This window comes from Sus scrofa, chromosome 3, assembly GCF_000003025.6.
Source record: "Sus scrofa isolate TJ Tabasco breed Duroc chromosome 3, Sscrofa11.1, whole genome shotgun sequence".
Taxonomy (NCBI): Eukaryota; Metazoa; Chordata; class Mammalia; order Artiodactyla; family Suidae; genus Sus; species Sus scrofa.
The window spans coordinates 28,755,356-28,772,136 of record NC_010445.4 but is presented as its reverse complement, the minus strand read 5'-3'; the positions used below and the strand labels follow the sequence as shown (position 1 = coordinate 28,772,136).

Sequence of the window (16,781 nt, the reverse complement as noted above, 5' to 3'; positions counted from 1 at the left end):
TGGCCCTAAAAAGACAAAAGAAAAAAGAAAAAAAAAAATTCAAATAATCCACCAAGGCCAAGCTGGATTCTGCTAAGGGGATGGATGCCCAGTGCTGAGCATCCAGGAGGATGACACCTCAGTACAATGGGCATTGGCTGGTACATCCCAGAGTCATTTCTGTTTCTCTAATAAATTAAAATAACAGTTTTACACCAATGATCTGTGGGACCTGATCTCTAAAGCCTCTCCCCAAAGAAGTAAGTTTGAAAGTCAGATGTTTTAACCTTATGGCTTCTTTAACATGGGTGTTTTTTGTTGTTGTTGTTTTGGGTTTTTAAAGAAAACATGATTTATTAAAATGAGACAGAGGAGTTCCCTGGTGGTCGGCCTAGGGGTTAGGATTCGGTACTTTCACTGCTACAGCCTGGGAACTGAGAGTCCCCCATCAAGCCAAAAAATAAAAATAAAAAATAAAAAAATACATAAAATGAGACAGTATCTGTCGCAAAGGTACACACTCTTAGGTGTAAAGTGCCATGTTCCCAAGAAACAACTTAATGCACTGGGCTATGGATCCAAAAGGCTGTACGTTATTATCCTGTGTGACTCTGGCTAAATACTTAGCTCCTCTGAGAAACTTTCTCCTGGAAAAATTAGGATACGGCAAGGGTTTCACTGAGTTGTTAGACTTTTTTTTTTTTTTTTTTTTTTTTTTTGTCGTTTTAGGGCTGCACTGCGGCACATGGAGGTTTCCAGGCTTAGGGGTCAAACTGGTGCTACAGCTGCCTGCCTACACCATAGCCACAGCAACTCGGGAGCTGAACTCCATCTATCACCTACACCACAGCTCATGGCAACGCCGGATCCTTAACCCACTGAGAGAGCCCAGGGATCAAACCTATCCTCATGGATGCTGGTCAGATTCGTTTCCACTGAGCCACGACAGGAACTCGCCTGGACTTTTTTTTTTTTTAATTATGTAAAACACGGAGCACATGCCCTGGAATGAGGAATCTGCTCAATAAATGAGCTCTCTCTTTTGTTTTTCACCTTGCTCTGCAGATATTCCAAAAAGCACACTGTGTGTCATGGGCATTATACCTTTATGCTGACAGGGACAGAGAAGGTGATAAGAAGATGAGAAAAGGTAAAAAAAGAGAATGATTCACCTGAACTACAGCATTGCTCATGAATTAATTTTTCACCTGGCATCTGACTTAATACAACATTCATGAATTTTGCTACGAGGTTGATCATTATAACTAGGATTAAATGCCCAGGTTTAGTGGTTAGTATGTTTTATTAAGGAGGCTGAAGAACAATGAAACCATCTTCAGTGTAAAGAATTATATTTTGCAGTTCCTGTCATGGCTCAGTGGTAACAAACCCGACTAGTATCCATGAGGAAGGACATGAGTTCGATCCCTGGCCCCAATCAGTGGGTTAAGGATCTGACATTGCTGTGGCTGTGGGGTAGGCTGGCAGCTGCAGCTCCGATTTGACCCCTAGCCTGGGAACCTCCATATGCCATGAGTGTGGACTTAAAAAACGAACAAAAAAGAGGAGTTCCCGTCGTGGCACAGTGGTTAACGAATCTGACTAGGAACCATGGGGTTGCGGGTTCGGTCCCTGCCCTTGCTCAGTGGGTTAACGATCCGGCGTTGCCGTGAGCTGTGGTGTAGGTTGCAGACGCGGCTCAGATCCCGAGTTGCTGTGGCTCTGGCGTAGGCCGGTGGCTACAGCTCCGATTGGACCCCTAGCCTGGGAACCTCCATATGCCTCGGGAACGGCCCAAGAAATAGCACCCAAGAAATAGCAACAACAACAACAACAAAAAAAAACGAACAAAAAAGAATCATATTTTAAGAGAAGTAAAATAAAGGTAATTTCTAAGATACAAAGATAAAGGAGAAAAAGAAAGTGGGGGCAAGTATGTGGGGTCCATCACCATCCAACAAAACGTGGGGGGTTATAGGGCTGTTTATATATTTGTAAAAATGGAAGGACATACTAAAGACTAAGAAAACTGATCCCCTCAAGCTGGGGAGGGAAAAAGTCGGAGGAGGCAAGGAGAGAAGCTTGGGAACCACATATATGTTTTACATAATTATAGGGCAAATTAAATATTTTTAAGGGGCCATCTTTAAAAGTAAAAAGAAAAGAAACCTAAATGTTTATTGAGTTGGTAGCTTATTTCAAGTGACCTTTAAAATAATTTGTTCACCTCTAGTCAAATATGCTCTGAGGACAAAAATGACTTCAAAGAGTTCCCATCGTGGCTCAGTGGTTAACTCATGCGACTAGGAACCATGAGGTTGCGGGTTCGATCCCTGGCCTTGCTCAGGGGGGTCAAGGATCTTGCATTGCTGTGAGCTGTGGTGTAGGTTGCAGATGTGGCTTGGATCCCGAGTTGCTGTGGCTCTGGCGTAGGCTGGCAGCTACAGCTCCGACTGGACCCCTAGCCTGGGAACCTCCATATGCCGTGGGAGCAGCCCTAGGAAAGGCAAAAAGACAAAAAAAAAAAAAAAAAATGACTTCAAGAAAATAACTTTTTTTTCAAGAATTATGCCATTAGGAACAGTACTGATATGGCTATTTTGAAACTATTATGTATGGTAGGATACGGCAAATAAATAATTACTTTAACATCATTAGGAACCAAAATTTTTAGCCTAAGAAAAAAACAGAAAGAAACAAAATTAAAAGAAGTTAAATAAGTCCTGTAGTGGGAATTGGAAATATCAGTATAAATTCATCTTAAAACAAAAAAGGAAGGAAGGCAGGGAGGCAAGAAGAGAGGGCTTTCACGTTAGCTCTTTTATTCAGAAAGGATATAAACTGAGAAGGGAACCCTCCTACACTGTTGGTGGGAAAGTGAATTGGTACAACCACTATGGAAAACAGTATGGAGGTACCTCAGAAAAGTAAACACAGAACTACCAAATGATCCAGCAATCCCACCCCTGAGCATATATACAGACAAAACTTTCATTCAAAAAAATGCATGCACCCCTATGTTCATAGCAGCACTATTCACAAAAGCCAAGACAGGGAAACAACCAAATGTCCGTCAACAGATGATTGGATTAGGAAGACGTGGTACATATATACAATGGAATACTACTCAGCCCTAAAAAGAACAAAATAATGCCATCTGCCAACATGGATGGAAGTAGAGATTCTCCTACTAAGTGAAGTAAGAAAGAGAAAGACAAATACCATATGATATCACTTATATCTGGAATCTAATATATGGCACAAATGAATCTATCTGTAGTAAAGAAACAAACTCATGGACTTGGAGAACAGACCTGTGGTTGCCAAAGCGGACAGGGAGGGAGCGGGATGGACAGGGAGTTTGGGGTTAGTAGATGCAAACTATCATATCTGGAGTGGATAAGCAAGAAGGCACTGCTGCGTAGCACAGGGAACAATATATCTAATCACTTGTGATAGAATGTGATGGGAGATAATATGAGAAAAAGAATGTATATATATATATGCATAATTGGGTCACTACGCTGTACAGAAGCAAATGATAGAACACTGTAAATCAACTATAATAAAAAAAACTTTTAAAAAGAAAGGATATAAACAATGACCAATGTAATATCCACAAACACCCTCAGAACCCAGATTATGGTTTCTAAATACAACTTCCCATCAAAAGGAATCTTGGAGAAAAGGCTGATTCCAAACACAAGGTAGGAAACGTACAGAAGAGCCTGGAATACCTTCTTAAGAATATCAGAAGTCAAGGAAGCTATTAAAGGCTATTGGGATTGTATGAAATACTCAAGAGACAACTGGAAATGGCTGCCACTGGTTAAAAACAATATAATTAGAGCATCAAAAAGAAGAGCAACTATAATGTACTAAAATATATACAATACATATTTTAAAAAAACCCATGATTCAGGGAGTTCCTATCATGGCCCAGCAGGAACGAATCTGACTAGTATCCATGAGGATGCAGGTTTGATCCCTGGGCTTACTCAGTGCATTAAGGATGTGGCACTGCCGTGAGCTGTGGTAAAGGTTGCAGACATAGCTTGGATCTGTCGTTGCTGTGGCTGTGGTGTAGGCCGGTAGCTACAGCTCCAATTTGACTCCTAGCCTGGGAACCTTCATATGCCATGGGTGTGACCCTAAAAAGACAAAAGACTAAAAAAAAAAAAAAAAAACCAACAACCCACCCATGATTCAAACAAACAAAACAAACCTCATTGCTTATCTGTGTAATATGCTAGGAAACCAACTAATTTTTCTGAAAATTGATTTTAAAAAGGTGTGATGGGAGAAGAAATTAAAGAACCCATTCTGCTTTTTCTATATAAACTATATATACTCCAGGTAACCAAATAGATGATGAGAAGAAATTTTTTATTTTATTTTAACTTTTTAAAAAATTTATGGCCACACCCATGGCATATGGAAGTTCCTGGGACAGGAATTAAATCTGAGATGCCGCTGTGGCAATCCCAGATCCTTTAACCCACTGTGCTAGGCCGGGGATTGAACCCACACCTCCACAGCAACCCCAGCTGCTGCAGTCAGATTCTTTTTTTTGGTCTTTTTGTTATTTCTTGGCCACAGCAACTCGGGATCCAAGCCGCGTCTGCAACCTACACCACAGCTCATGGCAACGCCGGGTCCTTAACCCACTGAGCAAGGGCAGGGACCGAAACCACAACCTCATGGTTCCTAGTTGGATTCGTTAACCACTGAGCCATGACGGGAACTCCTGCAGTCAGATTCTTAACCCACTGTGCCACAGCAAGAACTTTTCTCTTTTAAATAAGTGCATCTAGGATAATAAATGAAGTAACGAACGGTAATATTACCCTTTTGTAACCCTTAATGAAGTAATGAATCAGCCACTGATCATTAATGGCTACTAAAACCATCAGGTGAAAAACTGACAGGGGAACTTCCTATGAGATGAACCAGGCCAGCAATATCTGAGCCCACTTGATCAATCTTTTTTTTTCTTCCCCTTGTTTTTGAGGGCTATACCCACGGCATATGGAGGTTCCCAGGCTAGGGGTCAAATCGGAGCTACGGCTGTCAGCCTTCACCACAGCCACTGCAACGCAGGATCCAAGTCACGTCTGCGACCTACACCACAGCTCATGGCGACACGAGATCCTTAACCCAGTGAGAGAGGCCAAGGATCGAACATACAACTTCATGGTTACTAGCCAGATTTGTTTCTGCTGCACCACAATAGGAACTCCATACCACTTGCTCAATATTATCACAAAAAAGAGAAAAGCAGACTTTTTGTGCCGCTCAGTGTGATGCAATAGGAAATAAATATACAACACTATCCAGGAAATATTCTTGCCATTCAGTTCAGCCCTGTATCTGATTAGAGATCTAACTACCACTTAACTACAAATACAGTAGTCAGCTAACATGTTACACAACCTTGCAAGAATCTTCCAGAATATGGAATCTTTACAGAGCAAACAACCTGGTTTCTTATTGCAAGGGAGTAGGGGTAAGAGAGAACCCTCAGAGAGAAGGAATGCAGAGATCAAGAGATGAAACATGTCAAAGAAATTAATATGTGAACTCGTTTGGAAACGAGAGGTTGAACAAAACAATTATTTTTAAAAATTTGTGAACAGAAAGTCTGAACCCTGGATCTCTGATATTACAGTTATTATTCATTTTTTGTATGTGGTAGCACTATTGTAGTTCTCTTTAAAAATGATTGCCTGAGTTCCCGTCGTGGCACAGAGGAAACGAAATCTGCTAGGAACCATGAGGTTGCGGGTTTGATCCGTGGCCTCGCTCAGTGGGTTAAGGATCTGGCATTGCCATGAGCTGTGTGTAGGTCGCAGATGCGGCTCGGATCCCGAGTTGCTGTGGCTCTGGTGTAGGCCGGTGGCTACAGCTCCAATTTGACCCCTAGCCTGGGAACCTCCATATGCCGCAGGAAGCGGCCCTAAAAAGACAAAAAAAAAAAAAAAAAAAAAAAAGATTGCCTATCTTTTAGAGACTGACATGATACGCTCTCCGTGATTTGTCTCGTTCTTATCTGAAGGGGACAGGGAGGGAAGGACTACTCCTTACATAGGACCGGCCACACACTGACCGTCCACACACTGGGATAGCTGGATGGGAGTTTGTTACATTAGTTTCTCTACTTCTGTATATATATGAACTTTTTCTGTGATGAAAAGTTTTGGTATTCTGTAAAGCAGAAATTTAAAAGGGCGCCTCTTCTGCTGCTGAGGATATTACTTTTATTTTTTATTTAAAAATTTTTTTTTGTCTTTTAGGGCCGCACCCAATGCATACGGAAGTTCCCAGGATAGGGCTCAAGTCAGAGCTGTAACTGCTGGCCTACTCACAGCCACAGCCACAGCCACGCCAGATCTCAGCCGCGTCTGTGACCTACACCACAGCTCACGGCGGCAACACTGGATCCTTAACCCCAGAGCAAGGGCAGGGATCAAACCTGCATCCTCAGGGTTCCTAGTCAGATTCGTTTCCGCTGCGCCACGACGGGAACTCCCCGAGGACACCACTTTTACATGAAAAGACACAGATGTTTTCTTAGACGTGTGGGGATGACAGTCAAGACAACAGTCCCCTAGTTGGCACGTCCCTAGATGCAATCTGTCTAAGTACTTTCTTCCCTGGAGGATAGGGCTGTATATCAGACCTGGGAAGATTTTCAGGGAGCAGGATGGATAGCGGGAAGTACGAGGCTTGGAGATACCTCAGTTGCAACTCCTAGTTTTTTGTCCAGAATTGTTCAATCTCCCTGAGCCTCCGTGAAATGGGGATAACCTCACCCCCCTTGCAAGGCTGCTGCGAGCATCCGAGGAGGTGAAACGTGGAGGCTCCGAGCAGGCACTCAGGAAGCCAGCCCTCGAGAGCCTCCTCTTTCATGAATTCAGCCAACCGCTGAGTACATCTCCAGGTCAGACTCTAAGGTAGGGGCTAGAGAGAGAACAGACACAGCCACCGCGGCACCTGCCTTGAAGGAAAACAGGAGAGTAAAGCAAAATGATCACAAGAGTGAGAGCGACGCATTTTAAGTTTTGAAAGGATAACATTCTGGACCTAGAATTCTACATCCAGTAACATTATCAATGATGAAGGTGAAAGAGAGACATTCTTATAGAGTTTCCTAACCATACAGTATATGCGTAAAAAAGGGGGAAAAAATCACTCAAAAAAAAAAAAAGATTACTTCCCTCCAAAAAAAAAAAAAAAAATCTACACAAAGAAAGGTTGGGATATCTGGAAGATTCTCTTGGGGTGGCCAAGCTTTAATGGCACAGGAATACATTTTCTTCTCTGTGGGCCCCATTACACAACTTTTTTTCTTCAAGATATTGCACTTATACATTCATATCATAAATACTGTATACCTGCTACCCTCTCTTGGAATCAAGTTCTCAAGAAGGGGAGCTCCTGCCGTGGTGCAGCAAAAAGGAATCCGACTAGGAACCATGAGGTTGTGGGTTCGATCCTTGGCCTTGCTCAGTGGGTTAAGGATCTGGCGCCGCTGTGAGCTGTGGTGTAGGTCACAGACACGACTTGGATCTGGCGTTGCTATGGCTGTGACATAAGCTGACAGGTGTAGCTCCGATTTGACCCCTAGCCTGGGAACCTCCATATGCCATGGGTGAGGCCCTGAAAAGCAAAAAAAATAAAAGTTCTCAAGAAGGCACAAAATACAGATACAAAAAAACTAGTGAGAAGTGTAAATAAGATCCCTAACCAGAGTGAGAAGGGAGACAGAGAGAGAAGGTAATATATACAAGTTAAGCTTGCTTTTAATTTTCTTTTTAGGGCCACACCTAAAAAGAAATACAGAAGTTTTAAAACTTTAAATTTCAATTTTAAAATTAATATTTAAAAAGAAATATGCATATGGAAGCTCCCAGACTAGGGGTCAAGTCGGAGCTATAGCTACACCACAGCCATAGTAATGCGGGATCCGAGCTGCGTATGCAACCTACACCACAGCTCATGGCAACATCGGATCCTTAAGCCACTGAACGAGGCCAGGGATTAAACCCTCAGGGATACTAGCTGCGCTCGTTACTGCTGAGCTACAACGGGAATTCCAATACAAGTTAAATTTTAAATCTAAAAAAAAGTGTTTGAGATATATTGGTCGAAATTCCTAAGACTAGAAACAGAGGTATTACTTAAAAGTATAACGGAAATCGGAGTTCCCGTCGTGGCTCAGTGGTTAACGAATCTGACTAGGAACCATGAGGTTGCGGGTTCGATCCCTGCCCTTGCTCAGTGGGTTAAGGATCCAGCATTGGCGTGAGCTGGGGTGTAGGTCACAGATGCGGCTCGGATCCCACGTTGCTGTGGCTCTGGTGTAGGCCAGCGGCTACAGCTCCGATTAGACCCCTAGCCTAGGAACCTTTATATGCCGAGGGAGCAGCCCAAGAAATAGGCAAAAAGACAAAAAAAGAAAGTATAATGGAAACCATCAAAAGAAAATGATAAGAGTAGCTGCTACTGAGAAAAAGAACTGGGACTAGAGCCACGATTTCCCCCACCCCCCATGCCTTTATTTTACATTCTCTCATACTGCGTGAATTTTTAAAAATTATGTGCATTTATCTATCACTCTAACGGTTTAAAAAGTGTTGTGGGAAACACGTTTTCTGCTGAAATAGGCTTAACCCACAAGCTCTACAGTGAATTTGCCAACGCAGACTCTGCCCCAGCGCAAGAAAGCTTCTGAGGTTCCTGAACCAGGCAGCTGGGATCATCCTTTCTAGAAGCTGAGGGTCTGTCCAAAGGGATATGCAAATTGTGGAAACGTCATTCAGTAGACATCAAGACATAGACGTCAGGTCTGTTCCTAAGATAAAGAACCAAGAAAGGAACAAGAACAAAAAAAAGAAAAAAAGGAAAATTTCCCCAGAAAAAGGAAGCGGAGAAGGAGGAAGAGAAGCAGCAGTCAAAGCCCAACACAGGTTCTGCAGCAGAACCAGGGGCAAGAGAAAAGAACCAAGAGACGGTCAACACTCAGCATCTGAGCTCGCTTCTCAGCCGCTGAGAGGGAGAGAGCTGGCGGCTGGAGGCGGTGCAGCTCAGGCTGTACAGACACAGAGCACCGGGTGGGGTGCGCAGGGGGGGCGGGGGAAGAGGGAGGGGGACTGAAAGCGAGAGGCACCCACTCGGGGTCCTAGAAGCAGGACTAGTGATGAGTGTGAAAACCGATGACCAAGACATACAGGACAAAAAAGGTCCACAGGACCAAGACTGCAGCCAACAAGTGCTAACTATCTTGAAATCCTGGGGAGCAGGGGCTTCAAAGAAAGTCTAGTATAATGGGAGTTCCTGTCATGGCTCAGCGGAAACGAATCTGACTAGCATCCATGAGGATGCAGGTACAATCCCTGGCCTCGCTCAGTAGGTTAAGGATCTGGCATTGCCATGAGCTGTGGTGTAGGTTGCAGACGCAGCTTGGGTCCTGGGTTGCTGTGGTTGTGGTGTAGGCCGGTGGCTACAGCTCTGATTGGACCCCCAGCCTGGGAACCTCCATATGTCGTGGGTGCAGCCCGAAAAAGACAAAAAAAAAAAAAAAAAAAAAGCCCAGCATATAGACAGCAGGTGGGTATGCGAAAGGCAGTCTGTAGTGAAAGCGTCTGTTCGGCTGTCTATGGCCATAACACCCTGAACGCGTCTGTTTGGGGTGCTGTCTTCATCATTTCTGTGTGGTAAAGGGCTTTCATCAGTTCACTTGTGACAGTGGTTTACCCAACCTTATTTTATTTTAGCTTTTTCACAGCGCCTGTGGCTTATGGAAATTCCAAGGCCAGGGGCTGAATTGGAGCTGCAGCTGCAAGTCTACACCACAGCCAGAGCAACGCAGGATCCGAGCCACACCTGAGACCTACACCACAGCTCACACCAACAGCAGATCCTTGACCCACTGATCAAGGCCAGGGATCGAACCTGTGTCCTCATGGATACTAGTCAGATTTATTTCCACTGAGCCACAGTGGGAACTCCTACCTAATCTTATTTTTATTATACACGTCTTAACTAAAAGTTCTCCCACACAAGGATTTTCAAAAATCCAACTCAAGTTGAGAAGAAACTACCCACTATCTGAGATTATCAAGGAATCTCACAGGGTTTTGATCAGTTTCCGCCTCATGCCCGACACTGTATACAGTGTAAGAACATTTGGGATTTAAGAGCTAGAAGGGATGCGAGCAATCTTTCCAGCAAAAAGCCCCACTTAAGGTGAAAAAACAGAGACAAATAGCGGGCTCGTGCTGGGTATCCACTGAAGGGGAGAAGGAAGCACGTCCTTCCCAAGCCATGAGCTGAGCCTAAGCTAGAGCCCTGGCTGTGCAGCTGCCTGATACAACTCAGTTCCCTTTCCACGCCGGGCCTCTGTGTCTCTGAGGCGTCTTTCAGTTGGGGGGCGGGGTGGCGCGGGGATATGCTGGCTCCACGGGCCTCCTTGCGAATAAACATGTAAGTCTGACAAAGCCGTGGGTCCTGGACAAGAGAATCCTTCTCGTCTCTAAAGGACTGTCCTCTCGTTTCCTAATGGACTGTGCACATGCAATGATGTGTTAGAAACCAAGAACTTTAGGTGAAAATGGGATGAAATCGGAAAACCAGAGCTTTGACAGAGGCTGTAGCGTTTCCTACCTAAGCAGGAATTCCCAGGAAGCTACTACATTTTCAGGGAAGGCTGAAACTTTGTTTCACAGAAAGGCAAAGCTAGAAGGAAGAGACTAACCAAAGGGTGTTTCCCAACAGGTGAAATAAAATCATCTAAAGAGCAAAATAACCCATAGATGCGAGTGACCAAATCTCTTAAAGGGCAAAGTGGCTCTGGAAAACCCTTTGCTTTAATAATAGAACATTCTTAACACCATGGGCATGGTAACAGCATCTGTTTTCAGGGCTGCTGCAAACATCAGTGTTTACTTATGGAGCCAAATATCTGTTAAAGAGATCTCAAAAGCGTTTGGTCCACTGCAAAGGGAGATTCCCCAAATGCCCCAAACCTGTACTTATTCAGATCTCCTGCCACCAAACCAAACCTGCTTCTTCCTTCTCAAGCAAATTTATGTCTGGTCCAATTTCCAGACCCTGAATCCTATCTTTTGTCTAGTTATCGACTATAAAATCCTCGAATAGTCTGAGCCCTGAATTTAAGACAGAAAAGAAGAGAAGCCTGCTGCTACGACACCACTGCAAACAGCAGAAAAATGGGCATCTACCTCCTTCAGCACTGCTAACAGTCAACCCTAGAAGCTCAGCTGTTGTGATGTGTCTCCCAAGGTCTCACAGTCAACCCTCTGGAGGCAACACAAGTGGGTTACAGAGTCAACCATAAAGGCCCTGCACAGTCATAACTGGACCTTTCTCGTGATGCTTGAATTTTTATGTTTACTCTTATGCCATTTCCCCCCTACCATAGTCCCCTCTCCTCTTTTTAAAAGAGTATTAACTGTCTTAAAGACAGAGAAAAAAAGGAACAAATGCAATAGCACATCAAGTTTTACTGAATATAGAAGCAAAAGACGCCACAAAAGATCACAAAGGATGGGGCGTGGGGTAGATGGAAAGAGACTCTTTTAAGAACCTTGTTCATGAAGCAGTATAATTTTCACTTGAAGGTAAACTGTGATACATGAGAGAGGCATATAATAATGTCTAGAGCAGTGCTTGGCCAACAGACATATACTGTGAACCAGGTATGCAATTTAAAATTTTCTACGAACTACCATTAAAAAAAAAAAAAGAGTAGTTCCCATCATGGTGCAGCGGAAACGAAGCCAACTAGGAACCATGAGGTTGAAAGTTCCAGCCCTGGCCTCTCGTTCAGTGGGTTAAGGATCCGGCGCTGCTGTGAGCTGTGGTGTAAGTCGCAGATGCGGCTCGGATCCCGCGTTGCTGTGGCTGTAATTTTAATATTTTTAATTAGCCCAATGTATCTAAAATGTTATGATTTTAAGATGTAATCAATTCTTCAAAATCAGGTATGTATTTTAAATTTACAACATATCTCGGTTTGGACTAGCTGCGGCTGAAGTACTCGTTAGCCACGTGCGGTCAGTGGCTACCACACTGAACGGTGAGGCTCTAGGGCAGGGGTCAGCAAAATTTTCTGGAAAGGGAAGATAGCAAACATTTTGAGCATTGTAGGACATATGGTCTCTGTTACAGCTGCCCAAATCTGCCATCCTAATGCAAAAGCAGCCAGAGGCCATATGTAAATTAACAGGCATGCCTGTGTCCCTCCAAAACCTTGTAAAAACAGGTGGGTCAGATCTGACCTATAAGCTATTAGTTTGCCAACTATTACTCTGGCGCAATGACAAAAAAATAACACAAAGAGGTATAAGCAAAAAGTTGATAGGAAAGAGAAAATGGGATGCTATAAAATCAGCAAACACTAAATAACACACAATTCATCCAAAAAGTGACAGAAAAGAGGTGCAGAAGGACACAGAAAAAGCACCAAGTACCAACAAAAGGAAACAATGCCAAGATGGAAGAAAGACTCACTTGTATCATTAATTAGATTAAATGTAAAGACAGGGATTGTCGGAATGGATTAAAAAACAAGATCCAACCTTGAGCTGTTTATAAGAAACACACTTTAATTATAAAGACAAAGAAGTTGCTAGTCAAAGGCAAACACCAAGCATAAGAAACAAGAGTAGCTATGTTAATACCAGGCAAAATAAACATTTTCTTTCCGGAACTGAAGAGAAATATTCCATGATGATAAAAGGGGTAATTCATTAAGAAGACATAACAATTCCAAATGGGCAGATACCCATCAAAAGAGCTTCAAAATATATGAAGCAAAAATTGATAAAATAAATGGAGAAATAAACAAGTCTACAACATAACTGGAGATTTCCATACCACTTTCAATAGCTGAAAGAAAAAGCAGACCAAAAAAAAAAAAAAAAAACAAACCCAACAAAAGCAACAAAAAAATCCAACCCTCTATCAGTAAACATATAGAAGAGTTGCACAAACCATGAACCAACATAACTTAAAATGGTCACTCACATGTACAGAGAACATGCAACAAGACAGACCACATGTCAGGCCATAAAACATGTCTTACTAATTATCAAAGAAGTTCTAAATAACTTATGTGTTATTGAAGAAAGCACAAGAGAAATTAGAAAATATTTTTTAATATAAGATAGTGAAAAGACAACGTATCAAAATATGTGGGATGTGGCTCAGCAAAAACTAAAGGAAAATTCACAGCTTTAAAAGCTTTTACTAAAGAAGAAACACATAAAATCAATGAGTTAAGTTCCCGTCTTAAAATGGGAGAATAACACATTAAATCCAAAGAATCCAAAGAATAACTAGTAAATCCAAAATAAGCCAAAGAAGTAATAAGACTATAGAAAAATGAAAAAAAAAGTAGACACAAATAAAAGAGAGAAAAAGAACAAAGTTAAAAGTGGATTCTTAGAAAGAATTAATTGATAAACACCTATCAAGGAAAAAAGGAAGATAAAAATTACCAACATTAGGAATTTTTTAAGGGACGTAATTATAGACCCTAAGGATATCGAAATTATAAGGGAATATTTTAAACTAATAATCTTATGCTAAAAAATTTGACAACTTAAATAAAATGGAACATTCACTGAAAAACACAAATTCCTAAAAGTGATACAAGAAGAAGCAGAAAATCTAAATGATCTCATATCTATTAAAGAAACTGAGTTCATAACCAAAACCACTCCACAAAAAACCCTTATGCCCAGATGTCTTTACTGGTAAAATTGAACAATAATTGTCACACTGTCACAAAATAACAGAAGAGGAACTTCTTAACTGGTTTTATGAAGTAAGCATAACCCTGATACCAAAACAACAAAGACATAAAAAAAGAAAAAATTACAATCTAATATTCCTCATGAACAAAGGCATAAAAATGTTTAATAATACATAACAAACCCAACAATAAGTTAAAAAGGATAAATGCATCATGACCCAGCGGAATTTCTCCCAGGAATGCAAATCTGATTAAACATTCAAAAACCAATCAATGCCATTCAAAATATTAACAAAGGGCAAAAGCCATACGATAATTTAAAAAGATACAGAAACAGCATCCAAAAATTATCAATACCTATTCAGGATACAAACTCTTAGAAACACAAAGGAAATTTTTCAACTTAAAAAAAGTCTTGTATGAACAATCTAAGAATTGTAGTTCAAGGTGAAACACTGAACTAACTTCCCCTCTCCAACACTGGAAGCAAGGCAGGGATATCAACTCATCCCACTTTAACAATACACCAAAGGTACTAGTAGGTGCAATACAGCAAGAAAAAGAAAAGACATAAAGACTGGAAAAGAAATAAAACCATTGTTACCAATATACCAACATGATTGTCTAAATTAAAAACCCTGCAGAATATCAAAAACAAACAAACAACAACAAAAAAAACACTCAACCTAAGTGAATTTTCAAAGGTTGCAGGATACCAGGTCAACATATAGTTAGTTATATGTCTATATAGAAGCAGTGAACAATTTGAAAATGAAATTTAAGAAGCAATCAATAATATAAACATTTAGAGAAAATTAACATAAGACATATAAGACTTCTAACAGTAAAACCTACAAAACAGGTCTAGAGAAGAAACAAACAAGATGATTCTAAAATTTACGTGGAATAGGAGTTCCCATTGTGGTACAGTGGTCAACGAATCTGACTAGGAACCATGACGTTGAAGGTTTGATCCCTGCCCTTGCTAAGTGGGTTAAGGATCCAGCATTGCCGTGAGCTGTGGTATAAGTCACAGACGTGGCTGGATCCCACGTTGCTGTGGCTCTGGTGTAGGCTGGTGGCTACAGCTCCGATTCGACCCCTAGCCTGGGAACCTCCATATGCCGTGGGAACAGCCCTAGAAAAGGCAAAAAAACAAAAAAACAAAACAAAAAAAATTATGTGGAATAGAAAGGATCTAGATTTTCAAAACAGTATGAAAAACAACAATGTTGGAGAGGTTATGCTACCTGATTTTAAGACTCACTATAAAGTCAGAAAATAAGAAAGTGTGGTAGTGGTATAAGAATAGGTATAAAAATGAGTGGAAAAAGAATTAGACATACATGGTCAATTTATCTTTGGCAAAAGTGTCAAGTCAATTCAACAATAAAAAGCCTTTATAACAAATGTTATCAGAACAACTAGAAATCCATATGGAAAAAAGCTAAACCCTGATTCCTATCTCATACAATATTAATGTTGAAATGGGTCAGACTTAATTGTGAAAGCTAAAATTATAAACCTTCTAGAAGAAAACAAAAAAGTATTGCAACATTAAGTAGGCAAAGATTTTCTGGATGGGAAAAAACCCATTAACCATAAAAAAAAAAAAACTATTAAAAGGACTTCATCAACATTAAAAACATCTGCTCATCAAACGCATCACTAATAAAATGAATGTACTACCATAGACTCAAAAATATGTATTTATATCACACATATCTGACAAAGGATATGTATCCAGAATACATTAAAAGAACTACACATCTACAGTAAAAAGACACAGACCATTAGAAAGTGGGCAAGAGACTTAAAATACCCAGCTCAAACAGAAAATATCTGAATGGTCAAGAAGAATACAAAAAGGTGGTCAACCAGAGAAATGCAAATTAAAATCACAATGCAATACATCCTATATCCTCTAGAATGGCTAAAATTAAAAAAACCGACAGCATTAAGAGTTGACAAGGATGTGGAACAACTGGAACTTTCATATAATAGTGGTGAAGTATAAAATGGTGTATCTACTTTGAAGAACTGTTTGGCAGCTCTTATAAAGTTTAATATACACCTGTCCTAGGAACCAACAATTCTACTCTTAGATATTTACTCAAGAGAAATGAAAACATATGACCATAAGAATTTTTTAACAGAAATGTTCATAGCAGCCTTATTTTTAACAGTTCTATCTGGAAGTGACCCAAATATCCACCAACACAACAGGTAAATGTATAATCGTACAATCAAACACTACTGAACAATAAAAATTTATGAACTCCTAATACACACAGTATCAAAGACGAATTTCAAAAACATGCTAAGTGAAAGAAGCTAAACACAATACCACATGATTCCACTTTTTATAAATTTCAAGAATAATCAAAATTAATCCATAGTGACAGAAACTTTAAATAGTTGCTCAGGGGAGGAGAGGATTGTAGTTGCTTGAAAAGGAGCACAAGGAAATTTAGAGGATGGAGATAAAAATGTTCTAAGGCTTGCTCTGAGTCATAGGTACATGGGCATATATAACTGTTAAACATTTATTTTGTTTTATTTTTGTCTTTTTAAGGCCACACCCACGGCACATGGAAGTTCCCAGGTGAGGGGCAGAATTGGAGCTGTAGCCACTGGCCGACGCCATAGCCACAGCAATGCCAGATCTGAGCCACATCTGTCTGTGAACTACACCAAAGCTCATAGCAACACCGGATCCTTTAACCCACTGAGCAAGACCACAGATCAAACCTGCGTCCTCATGGATACTAGCTGGATTTTTTACCACTGAGCCATAATGGGAACTCCTCTATACATTTTAGATATGTGTACCTCATTTCAAAAAAAATCTCTAAAAAAGAATTTAAACATATGGAGGGAAATCCAACATATTAAGAGCGATTTTTTTTTTTTTTTTTTTTTTGTCTTTTGTCTTTTTAGGGCTGCACCTGTGGCATATGGAGGTTCCCAGGCTAGGGGTCGAATCAGAGCTACAGCTGCTGGCCTACACCACAGCCACAAC

The 16,781-nt window shown here is 41.0% G+C and overlaps 1 protein-coding gene across 3 annotated transcripts in view; it reads right to left on the bottom strand.

Moving 5' to 3' along the window:
• PARN (poly(A)-specific ribonuclease) overlaps positions 1-16,781 on the bottom strand; it is a 185,699-nt gene that overhangs the window by 30,370 nt on the left and 138,548 nt on the right. The gene's annotated exons all lie outside the window — the stretch shown is intronic.